Source organism: Pteropus vampyrus, unplaced genomic scaffold (assembly GCF_000151845.1).
Source record: "Pteropus vampyrus isolate Shadow unplaced genomic scaffold, Pvam_2.0 Scaffold222, whole genome shotgun sequence".
NCBI lineage: Eukaryota > Metazoa > Chordata > Mammalia > Chiroptera > Pteropodidae > Pteropus > Pteropus vampyrus.
This window is the reverse complement of record NW_011889003.1, coordinates 1,258,917-1,270,463: the sequence shown is the minus strand read 5'-3', so window position 1 is coordinate 1,270,463 and position 11,547 is coordinate 1,258,917. Positions and strand designations below refer to the sequence as shown.

The 11,547-nt window shown below is 42.1% G+C and overlaps 1 protein-coding gene across 2 annotated transcripts in view; it reads right to left on the bottom strand.

The window, feature by feature from the left end:
* BAALC (BAALC, MAP3K1 and KLF4 binding) overlaps positions 1–11,547 on the bottom strand; it is a 78,693-nt gene that overhangs the window by 26,632 nt on the left and 40,514 nt on the right. The window contains exon 2 of one of the 2 annotated variants that reach the window (XR_002783527.1): positions 8,312–8,401. The exons of the other annotated variant lie outside the window; for it this stretch is intronic. The gene's annotated coding sequence lies outside the window, so the exon portion shown is untranslated. The remainder of the gene's footprint in view (positions 1–8,311; positions 8,402–11,547) is intronic. 2 annotated transcript variants of the gene reach the window in all.

Sequence of the window (11,547 nt, the reverse complement as noted above, 5' to 3'; positions counted from 1 at the left end):
GTTATTTGGGGATATAAAATACCTACTTGAATTCTTTATGCTTCTGTAATTTAATTGGGAATATATCAGTTTATTTAAGAAGTACCAAAAAATAGAGCCATGCACAATTTCAACAATAAAATATCATTTTTTAACCCATCTGAATGGTAAAAGAAGTCTGATAATACTAAATGTGGAAAGGGTGTGGGTTAATGGGTTCTCTCATATACTTCTCTCATATATTGCTGGTGGGAGTACAAAGAAAATTATTTTGGAGGACAACTGGTAGAACCTGGTCAAGCTTAAAATGTACATACCATTATGACTCAACATCTACTGAGTTCCAGTTCTCAACATCTACTGTAGACAACTTCTTACTATTGCACAAAGAGGGCTGTTGAGGACATCCTTTATGCCACTGTAATAAATATGCACTGAAAAGTGGAACCAATGTAGCCATTCATCAGTTGGATAATAAAATAAGCTGTGATTCACCTACACTATGGAACTCTACTGTCAGAGCCCAGAGCAACCTACTCCAAAATATCCCACAATGGCATACTGGTAACTTTGATTTGAAGTTACTTGACAAGTGGCCAGTACAAGAAGGGCACGCTGACCCTCCCTTGTCTCCTTGAATGCAGGAAATAAATCTCTCCATGTAAATGGTGTCCTACTTGTTCCAGGAGGGCTAAGAGATAAACCCTATGGCTAGAGTGAAGAAATCCAGGGCCCAAAAGCTTACATCAACAAACCTTGTTACTCCTTTACTAATTTACTATCTAAGCCGAAACTTTGTTTGGATTCCTCACTAATGAGCACCTGAACCTAAGTGTCTTTGCTCTATCAATTCTTCACAAATTTATTGTTTATTTGCCTGAAAAGGATAAAAAGCTGGCTGGTTCATCATTTCTCTGAGCATCATTTATGATCTCCTATGGGCACATATTAAATTGGTTTTTAAATTTTTTTATAAATTTATTTTTTATTATGTCTGAACTAATAATAAACTTGACACATTATTTGGTCATGTGTCAAGTTTATTATTAGTTCATCCATCGTAACTCAAGAAGGGTAGAGGGAGAATTTTCCCTTTCCCACCACTACACGACAGCCTGAAAGTATAAAATATATTTACATAGATAGAAGTCATCATAATAATGAGTAGAAAAATCAAGTAGAGGGTAAATATGTACAAATAACAGCTTTCATACAGGAAAAAAAAACTTGTTACATACTATGTTATTATGATTGTATATTTTGCATAGGAATATATACGTATGTGTATATATATGTCTAGGCATATGTATGTTTATGTGCGTGTGTGTGTACATACAATAAGTTGATAACAATATTTGTCTTTGGGGGAAATCAGGGGCCAAGGTCAGAGGGAGATTAATAGGGACTTATCTGTAAAATTTCTACTTTTTAAATATATTACATGTAAAATAAAGATAATTTTAAAAGAGAGAGCTATGTCATATTCTGCCTTTTCTCATTAGTAATGGTTTTGGACCAACCCAGAGTATTTGCCTTTGTATTTTTTAGGTATTAGTTTACATTTAATCATCAAATGTACTATCAAAAATAGTAAACAAGAACACACGAATTAATATCTTGTTATTAGTGTACTCTACAAAGAAAGTCAAACCATTTTTAAATGAAGATATGAGATGTCTGACTCTGTAGGGCAGGTGGTAATGTTCGCTGAGGCACCCTAATTATTAATGTGGATGGGACAAATTATAGTTGTTTGGAAGAACCTGGGGGTTACTGACATGATTGAAATCAACCTGGGAGCTGCTGGCATGAAGGCTAATAGAAGATACAAAATGAAACTTACATTTGTGGGCTACTGCTGAGTGGCACCCCAGGCTCAGAGCTTAAGGATACAAAGACAAAAAGACTCCTGAAATAATTGGTAGATAAGAGCATGGAGTTGGAATTTGATTTCCAATTCTACTTCATTGTCATAGCAACCTTGTAGATAAGTGTTACGATTCCTCCCCATCATTTTTACTTCAGAATAGGAAACTGAGGTTCGGGGAGGTTACTTAACCTGCCTGAGGTCCTACAGCTGGTGCTAGAGCCAGGCTTTCACGCTAGGTCTGCCAGAGTCTGAAACCTTTGCTTTCACATGCATTTGTGTTTACTTGCATCATTTCCAAAACAATCTACAATGAATCATATTCTCCCTTTTCAGGGCTAGGCAATAATGAAATGTATGGTGTCATCAAAATAAATAAAAGGCTTTTTAAAGATAATCCATAGCTCAAAGGTCTTACTTGTCTAGGGTGGAGCAGATCTTTAGAATAATTTAGAATCCAAGTAACTTGCCAGCAGAGTCAAGTAGGTCATACTGAAGTACTGACAGTAAGAAGATGAATATATTTAATTAAACCTCCTTGGTGCATTGTCTACCCCTCGGACTCTCGAAATTGTTCTCCTGCCAGGTGCTCAGCTTTCTGGGTCACCCCATAAAGATTCACCATTTGTCCCCTAACACTCAGAAGCCACTGCCAGGCTTGTTTTCTCAACAGCTCCTGTTTAGGTTAATCTCTGATCCAGGCAGGATCTTGACTACTTGCTCCAGGGAAGCTCACAAAACCAGGGAGTTGCAGACATTTGGTGATCCAAGCCAGGGGACAGAGAAGGGATGGCTGATGTGGATTCCATTCTCTACTGGGCAGGCAGAACAATCTTTTAGAACTGTGAGTCAGATCCCAGCTCACCCCTTCATCGACTTCTTAATGCCTTTAGATAAAATCCCAAATTTCTGTATGCCCTGCAAAGCTGGCTATGAGCCCTCCTGCCTCTTCTGGCTTCATGGGCTGCATCCTCCCCCTGTTGTCTATGTGCCAGCCTTACTGGACATGTGGCAGGCACTTCACTGCCTCTACAACACTGTCCCTTCTACTCAGAATGCTCTTCCCTCAGCCTAATTTTCTGTCTCAACAAAAACATGACTTCCTCAGGGGGCCCTTCCCAGGCTCTTCCCTCACACGTCCTGGGTTCCCTGTTCCCTCCCACAGCACCTTATACTTTCTCTTTGGAGCACTCAATACTGTTGGAATTTTTTGGTCCATGCCCACCTGCCTCATCAGCCTAGTCTCTCCATGAAGACAAGGACCATGCCTGTTGTATTCATGACCATGCCTGGAATATATTCATCATTCAAGAAATGTTTGTTGAAAGAGTCCTGAACCATTGAGCAGGTGGTCAGAGCTAGAATCATCACTGCAAGAAGAAGCTGCCATATAGATCTCTGTCTTCCAAAGGAAGCAGTGCAAACATGAAGAATGCCTGCTGTTCCGATTACTGTGCAGAGGCCAGAAGGTGACAGGAAAGGCTCACACGAACAGTGACACCTGTCATATGCCTCCAACCACTTGCCCTATACACCCCTTCAGGCTGCTCTGGCTCCCAAGGGCTCCCAATCAAGGCCGGCATATTTCCAGGGCTGAGGGCTTGGTGCTAATATGACCACAGCTCCGTGGGTGTTCCCAGATTCCATTTACCCTTTGGGGTTTGTGCTGCAGGAAGGAGGGGTGGATTCTCATCATGAACATCACAGCCCTCTGGGGAAAGCAGTTCACAACTCAGCCCAGTAAAGGTCACTGTGAATCCAGTTACAGGAAGGGCTGGAGACAGGGTTGGGCAATGCTGCCTGGGGGTTGGCAATGGTGCAGGATAAAGGCAAGTGGCGGGTCACACCAGGGTTTCCTTCCTTCACAGGTGGCTGCGATGAGCTGGGAGGGGCTCTGGAAAGGTGCTGAAGGCCTGACCCCTGGGCCTTCAATTCCAGGCTGGAAGGTCTATAGGGCAAACTTTATGCAAAAGAGGGATCCTCAGCCTCCAAAATGTTCCTTCCTTTCCACTGATGCTTGAAATTTCTTACCCAGGGGACAGTATCTTTTACATTATGATCAGCACTAAGGTTTAAAATTTAGTTAACTCTATGACAGGGAACATGGTAAGTTAAATTCACCTCTCTCCACCTCTCCCAATCTTTTAAAGGAAGTTCTTTCTGTTGTTTGCTGGTTGACCTCACAGCTTGTTTCTGGGTTGAAGAATCCAGGTAATTAACCACTGGAAAGGAAGTCAAAGAAAAGAGAGACTAAGGTGACTTATGTTATAGGGTTTAGGTGGAGGAGGGATGGGAAGGAAAAGAGAGGTATCAGGGAGAGAAAGAGAAGGGAGATAGATTTGGGAAGAGGGTGCATCATGGCTTGGTTTGTGAGAAAACCAGAGAGTCACGGGATTTCGAAGAAGTTTAACTCCTTCCAAAATCCTGCCATTTAGGACGATATGGATGACTCTGGAGGGTATTATGTGAAGTGAAATAAGCCAGACAGAGAAAAATACCATATGGTATCACTTTTAAAAAATTGAACCCATAGAAATACAGAGTAGAAAAGTGATTGCCAAGGGCTGGGGGGTGAAGGATTTGAGAGGGATTGGTAAAAGGCACAAACTTTCAGCAATAAGATGAATAAGGCCTGAGGATGTACTGTAAAACATGATAACTATACAATAGTTGATAACACTGCGGTGTATAACTGAAATTTGCTAAGAGAGGACAACATAAATGTTCTCACACACGCAGAAGTCTGGTGATGGATGTGTTAGCTGGACGGGGGGAATCCTTTCACGATGTATGTGTATATCAAATCACATTGTACACTTTAAATATCTTATAATTTTGTCAATTATGCCTCTGTAAAGTCAAAAAATGGTAAAATCCTTCCTTTGTGCTATTTTTCTTATAAAAGAACAGGATTTGAATTGCTTTTTTTCCTTCATTCCATATCTCTGAATCTGATTCCATTTTGAGACTGAGCCTCTTGGGGCCCTCAGTGCCTGTGAGTTGAATGACTTAAATTCATGTTCATTCAACAAGCATCACTGGTGGCCAGCCTGCTGTGTGCCGAGGGGGAGGGTGCTATGGTAGGGCTGGCACTACCTTTGGAGCCAGGCAGGCTTGGGTTCAAATCCCAGATCCATCCCTTGCAGGCTGTGTCACCTTTCAGAAGAGACCAAACAGTAACATTTACTTTTTTGTTTTTGTCTACCATATGTCAAACTCTCTGCTATGATCCTTCTCATTCTACAGACTAGGATATGGTGACTCAGAGAGACCAAATAATTTTCTCAAAGACAAACGACCAGCCAGTGGTGGAGCCAGGACTCAAAACCTAGGTTTATAGGATTCCAAAGACATCTCGTTCTTATCTACTGTCTCTGTCATTGCCCCACTACTTAATATCGCTAAGCCTCAATTTCCTTGGGTATAAAATGAGAATTATGAAATCTGCATCAAAGATTGGTGATCAAAGAGAAAAAAGTGAAGCCTGGCTCTGAGCCTGCCACGCAGTCAGGGTTAACTTTACAACTTCCCACCCCAGACACGACAAGGTGCATATGGCTGATTTTAGGCCCTTTCTTGGGTAGGGCACTAGTGAGTGAAAGAAAATGGAGAAAAGACATAGGAACAGGAGCATATCATCAAAGATCAACTTCACCAAGTCCACAACTTTGTCCCAGATCTGGCCAGAGTGTAGCAACCCCTAAAAGGTCTAAGACCCAGAGACTAAGGGGCCCCAGAAGGCCCATCAAGAAGTCAGAAGGTCGAGCTGAAGCGGGAGCCCCAAATTACAGAGCAGATTGCTGTTACATCTGGGTCTGTGTACTGCATGTTATCCGAGGGCTGGCATGTGACACATGTGACAGGGACAAAAGATAAAGCATAGTATTCACGAGCCCTCACTGTGCCTCACCTTCCTGAGAAGGACAGATAATCTGAAGCTTAGCCAGCTACTGGGCTTTTGTTGTGTGAAGAGAAATGGAGAAAACCAGAGGAAAACAGACCGCGGTGGAACGGTTCACGCGGTCATGAATATCTACTGCACCTCGCCAAGGAGCCAGGCTCTGGTCCAGGGCCGGGGAGGCAGACGTGAAAGAGCGACTCCATCTTCACGCTTCGGCCGTGATTTCTGGGGTGCTGGGAAGAGAGCTGTCCAAGAAGTGTTGCTGGGGCAAAGGACAAAACGGGCCAAAGAGGGACAGAGGCCAAATCATGGGCGGTCGTGTGTGCCTTGTTAAGGAGCTCGGACAGTGTCCCGTGGGCAACGGCAGCCTTGGAACAGTGTGGAGGGTCCATCTGAAGGGCTCAGCAGTCTGGAAGCGGGGGGTCCAGAGAGGGCAGAGCCCTGCCCTTGAGGCCCTGCCTCCATCTGGAGTTTCCTTAGCCCTCTGAACGCATTTTTGAAATGATTATCTTTCCTGCTTCACTCACCAAATTGGAAACCACTCTCAGAAGGCTGCAACTGGAAATTATACCACTTCGGAAAGATGGCATTTGCCAAAATCCACATCTGACAAGTGCAATGGAGTATTTAGAAAGAAAGGAGAAAACAAGAAAAACAATAGTGATTATTAGGATAGTCATCTACAGCCATAATCTAGGTTTTGAAAGGTTTTGAAAGGTTTTCAGTCACAAATTTAAAATCACACAGTGGAACGCACAGGATTACGCCTGTCTACCTACTCGCCCTGCAGCTCGCTGTGAATGTTTATGTCCTTGGTGATACCCCAAACCTCTTCTGTAGCAGCTGCAGAGAACAGAGTTGCTGTGGGTTTTCTATTGGACGTGTCAATAAAAACTTCAGCTAGGCTGGTTTGATTTTGTATTCCTGTACTACAATAATTGACTCTTAAATCCCGTTTCCTATCTTTGTAGCTTTTCCTGGATAGCTTTAAAGCAGGTTTACACTTACTTTTTTTTTTTTTCCCCCTGAGAAGGCAAGTTCAAGCTCCCCCTTTGACAAGTTCCTGCTAGCATCTGGGAGTAGGTGCAGTTGGCTTTGATTTAAATCACATTACCATTCTTGATATTTACGAAAGGAGGTGACTTTTCCCATGGAAGGGTTTGGACAACATCACCCATACAATCAGTAACCTGCCTGTGTGACGAGATCTCACCCAAATGATTTCATTGTGAAACAGTTTTGCTGGGGTTGGCATAATAGAACCATGGGATATGAAGCCTGAGAAAAATCAAAATCAAAAATCAAAATTTCCCTCTAAGGCAGTTTTTCTTTAGTGTGAAATAATAACAAAACTAAACTTTCTTCAAGATATTTCTTCCAAATATCTGGATCAGACCTCAAGGCTGCACAAGAAGGTAGGTGGCCCTGTGGGAAACTGCATAAAACACAGCCATGCAGGCACTCACACAGACGGTGCGGCACTGGGGCTGGATCACTCAGGCCCCACACCACAGACCTGCGGCTCTGTGGTTTCTATTCAGAAAAATCAGTACATGGTGGCTCATACGTCCCTGAGGACAAGATGGCCACTCTAAAAACACTGTTCCCCACTCTCGGTTCTAACACTGTCCTCTCTCAGAGACCACACCCATCTTCACTGATCTCGGTCACATTGGATGCCCAACTCTCTGCTCCTATCAATTCGTCTCAACCAATATTTGCTGAACCCCCAACACCTGCCAGACAGTTCACCAGGCTCTGGTGACTCAGAGAGGCATAAGTTACGGTCCTCGCCCTTCAGGTGTGCACATCTGGTGAGAGTCAGAAAGAGAAATCGATGCAGTCCTTATAAATCAAGTCATCCTTGTGGTCCAGTCTCACGATGGCATTAGATTGAAGGAAACAATGTTCAAAACTCTGAAGTTGTTAAGAGTAACCTAAATTCTTTACTTGCTTTTCCTGGAAAAAGCAAAGGGAGTTCCACTCATAATCCACTACAATATTTTGTCATAACCCTAGATAAATACTAAATTAGTAACCTGGAAAACAAAATTATGGGCAAAATGAAAACATAAGGAAAAGTTCAAAGACATGGAGGAGGATGGATTAAGGAGGATGAGACCGAAGGAAGGAAAATTGGGTAAGACCTTTAAACTCTCTGAAGGCAAGGGGGGATGAAGACCTCAACCCAACAATGGGATGGGTGTGGGCTGAACAGGACAGATTCAAGAAATAGGGGAGCGGAGAAGGAGAGATTCAGGAAGTGACGGTGACAGTCCTACAGAACCAGCTGCGGTCTCACTTTTCCACACAGAGGTCTCTCTCGAGTCACTTTAGACTCAATACATCTCAAGTCACTTTAGACTCAATACATCTTCTTACCTCCAACCCACTTCCCCTTCCGGATTCTCCCATCTATGTCAGTTATGCCACCAATTTTCTAGCCTCTGGCCTTAAAAACTTATGAGTTATCATTTCCCTTCCCTGTCATTTCTTCCTTTCACACATCTTCTCGAATAGCTCTTTGTTCTCCAGTTTCTTCCCATTGAAAAGGTCCAGTTCACCTCATCTTTAGATTATTGCAGTAGCCTATGGCTGGCTCCCTCGATTCCTTTTTTTTTTCTTTTTCTTTCTTCTTCAGAGTTTTAATGGTTCTAAAAATAAGCAGAAGGGAGTTTTATTTGTAGAGCCCACTACATGTCAGGCACTGGACCAGTTGTTTTATTTAAGTCTCACTACTGGATTGAGAGAAGTACAAAGTCATTTTTTTTTTCCTTAAAAATTGTTTTTTATTTAAAAGTTATCTTTAAAAATAGTCCTTGGAGACGAAGTTGAAATGCACGTTAAAGTCTAATGGAAATTAAAAGTATTTCAATTGCCACATTTTGACTTTTCAAAGAAAATAATGAAACATTGTTTTAGAAAGTTGCTTGTTAAAAGAAAGATATGGTATTTCACTGGGCAATTTTAGGGAAACTCTAAAACATGAATAAATTAAGATACAGAAAAATGTAAGTACTCATCACAAATACATCTTGGCATATTATCAAGCAAAAATCAAACAAAATGTTTATACATTTCAGATATTAAAAGGTTGAGGATAAAGACGGTGGGACCACATGGGACTATGAGCCCTGTAACTGGAGGCACCTGCAGGCATTTTTTCCCATCGGAGGTTCCTTTAGAAGTCCCACCACTTCCCAGCCCGAGTCCTACCCACACTGTATATTTCTGATTTGTTTAAACACAAAATTATCAATCCTTCCTCTTATTTTAAAAAGATATATTCTTCTTTAGAGATCCCCTTCCTGACCTATCCAATAATCTCACAGCCCATTCTATACAATCTAAGATTCTTACACCATGTGTGGTGGGCTTGCCCCAATCATTAAAGTATATTTTTCCCAGTAACCCCACCTTCTCACTCTCAGCCTGGTGGTCTGGGTTGGAGCACATGACCAAGGGCAAGCCAATCACTACTCTGCATCTCAGAGACCACATGATTGACTCAGGGGCATCACATGATAGGAGTCAGCAAATCTCAAAAGCTGTGCAGAAGCTACTGGAAAAGAGACTCTCTCTTTCTCATTAGGCTTGAACCTGGGAGATGTGAGGTGGGGCGGTGGCAGTGGTCTGGCCACTGAGAGGAAAGAGCCTCTCTGAGAATGGAGCCCACACAGAAGAGGCTTGAAAGATGGAGGGGGAGACACAGGATTTTTGGCAGCATATGATCTTTGAACCCAGCGTCACCCCAAGACAGCCCAACCCTCAGCCTTTCTGTTTCCTGAGCCAATACAGTCCTGTTCTTTTTTCTTTTTTTCTTTTTCTTACAGTTTTGTTTTGGTGGATGTTGATTTGTTTACTACTTGCTAACAAATGAGTCCTAACTGACACACAGTGTAAACCACAAGCTTTGCCCTTCGATAGCACTCATTCAAGTTCTGTAGTACCTGGACATCAATTCACAAAAGACTCTCTCTCTTGTTTAAGCTTAAGCTGGGATCTACACTGGAGTTCAGACATGTCAGAACAAACTGGTGGGTGCTGGCAGCGTATTTGTATTAGGGACCAAGGAGCCTCCCAGAATATAACTTGCCCTAAAGGAAGAGGGGCTAGGCTCAGTAGGCCTCACCCAGTAAGAAGAAAAGCCAAGCCTCAAGGTCAAGGGAGGAGCAAATTTTAAAGAGAATCAGCATTTGTCTCTCAGTTCTGTCTTCTATCCACAACTTGACCTCATGAAGAAGAGAGGGCCGTAAGCAAAAACTTAGAAAGCTGTTTGCCACAAAATTATCTAAGATATAGGGTACAAGCAACACTATTTGGGAACCCCTCTAAAATTATAGCATAAGACAAAAAGAAGAGCGGTCTTCTCCACTATTTTATAATATAACTCTGCTTATTCTGGATATCTTGGCTCTGGAGCAGGGCTTCTCAACCTCAGCACTATTGACATGTGGGGATGGATAATTCTTTGTGTTGGGACTGTCCTAAGCATTACAGGATGTACAGGGAGGGGGCAGTGAGGAAGGGAGCAGTTTCTTAAGCAGAAAGTCAAAAAGCAAAAAGCAAAAACAGGATTCCACAGTGGCAGAACACTGGCCAGACTTATTTGTGAGCTGCACCCTGAGGAGCCCCTGAAATACCTTGGGGGGCTGCAAAGAGCTCAGGTCCTAGAGAACAATTAGTGGCAAGAAACAGTCAAATACGCTTGTGGCTTTTCATATGAGTGAGCCCATGTGTACTCAGAGGCCAATGAGACCTGAGAACATGTGGATTAAATTTGGAAAATCCCATAACTTTGAATCATATATCAAATAGCTTAATTCAAGATTATCCACTATTGTTCTCTAGTCACAAGTCAATTTACCTACAGCCACAGAGTAATAAACTCCAAACTCTGTTTCTGAGGCTTGGACATTCCAATATGTGTTTTCTCTTAGAGTTAAAGGACAAGTCCCATGATGGCAGGGACTGCGTCTCACTGGCTGTTCACTATACTCTTACAACAGCACTTGGAGGATACTCAGAGTGTACAGTCATGTGCCACATAATGATGTATCAGGCAACGATGGACCACATATGTGGTGGTGGTTTCATAAGATTATAACTTCATTATAATCTTTTATATACCATATTTTTACTGTATCTCTTTGTGTTTAGATATGTTTAGATACACAAATACCATTGTATTATAATTGCCTACAGTATTCAGTAGAGTAAGATGCTTTACAGGCTCGTATCCCAGGAGCAGTAGGCTATACCACATAGCATAGGTGTGCAGTAGGCTAGACCATCTAGGTTTGCATGAGTGTACTCGCTGATGTTTGCAACAATGACAGAATCACCTAATGACACATTTCTCAGAATGTATCCTTATTGTTAAGAGGCACATGACTGTACATCTTGAATTCCAAATATCACATTTTTGTTTCCAAAATTAGAGTATATTTTTAAATTGATGTGCCTATTTAACCTGCTTATGTTTTCCCTCCTAAAAGCTGTTGTTAAAATTATTCACAATGTGCATAGTTCTTAGAATTGCAGAAAGGTGTTTTCTAGCTAATTAAACAACGAAGGCAGAGAGTGATAGATTGCCCCAGTCTCCTCTCCTTCCTCCAGAGATGAGGGATGGGTTTCCATTCTAGTTCTAGTGTCCAACAAAATTCAGGATTTAGATGCCTCATCATTCAACCATTTATAAGAAAGACACTGTTTGCCACAGGTGGAACAGAAACAAACACAAATTTAAGGCAGGTGCACCTAAGAAAACAGACCTCTAGGTAAGCACATAAAATACCTT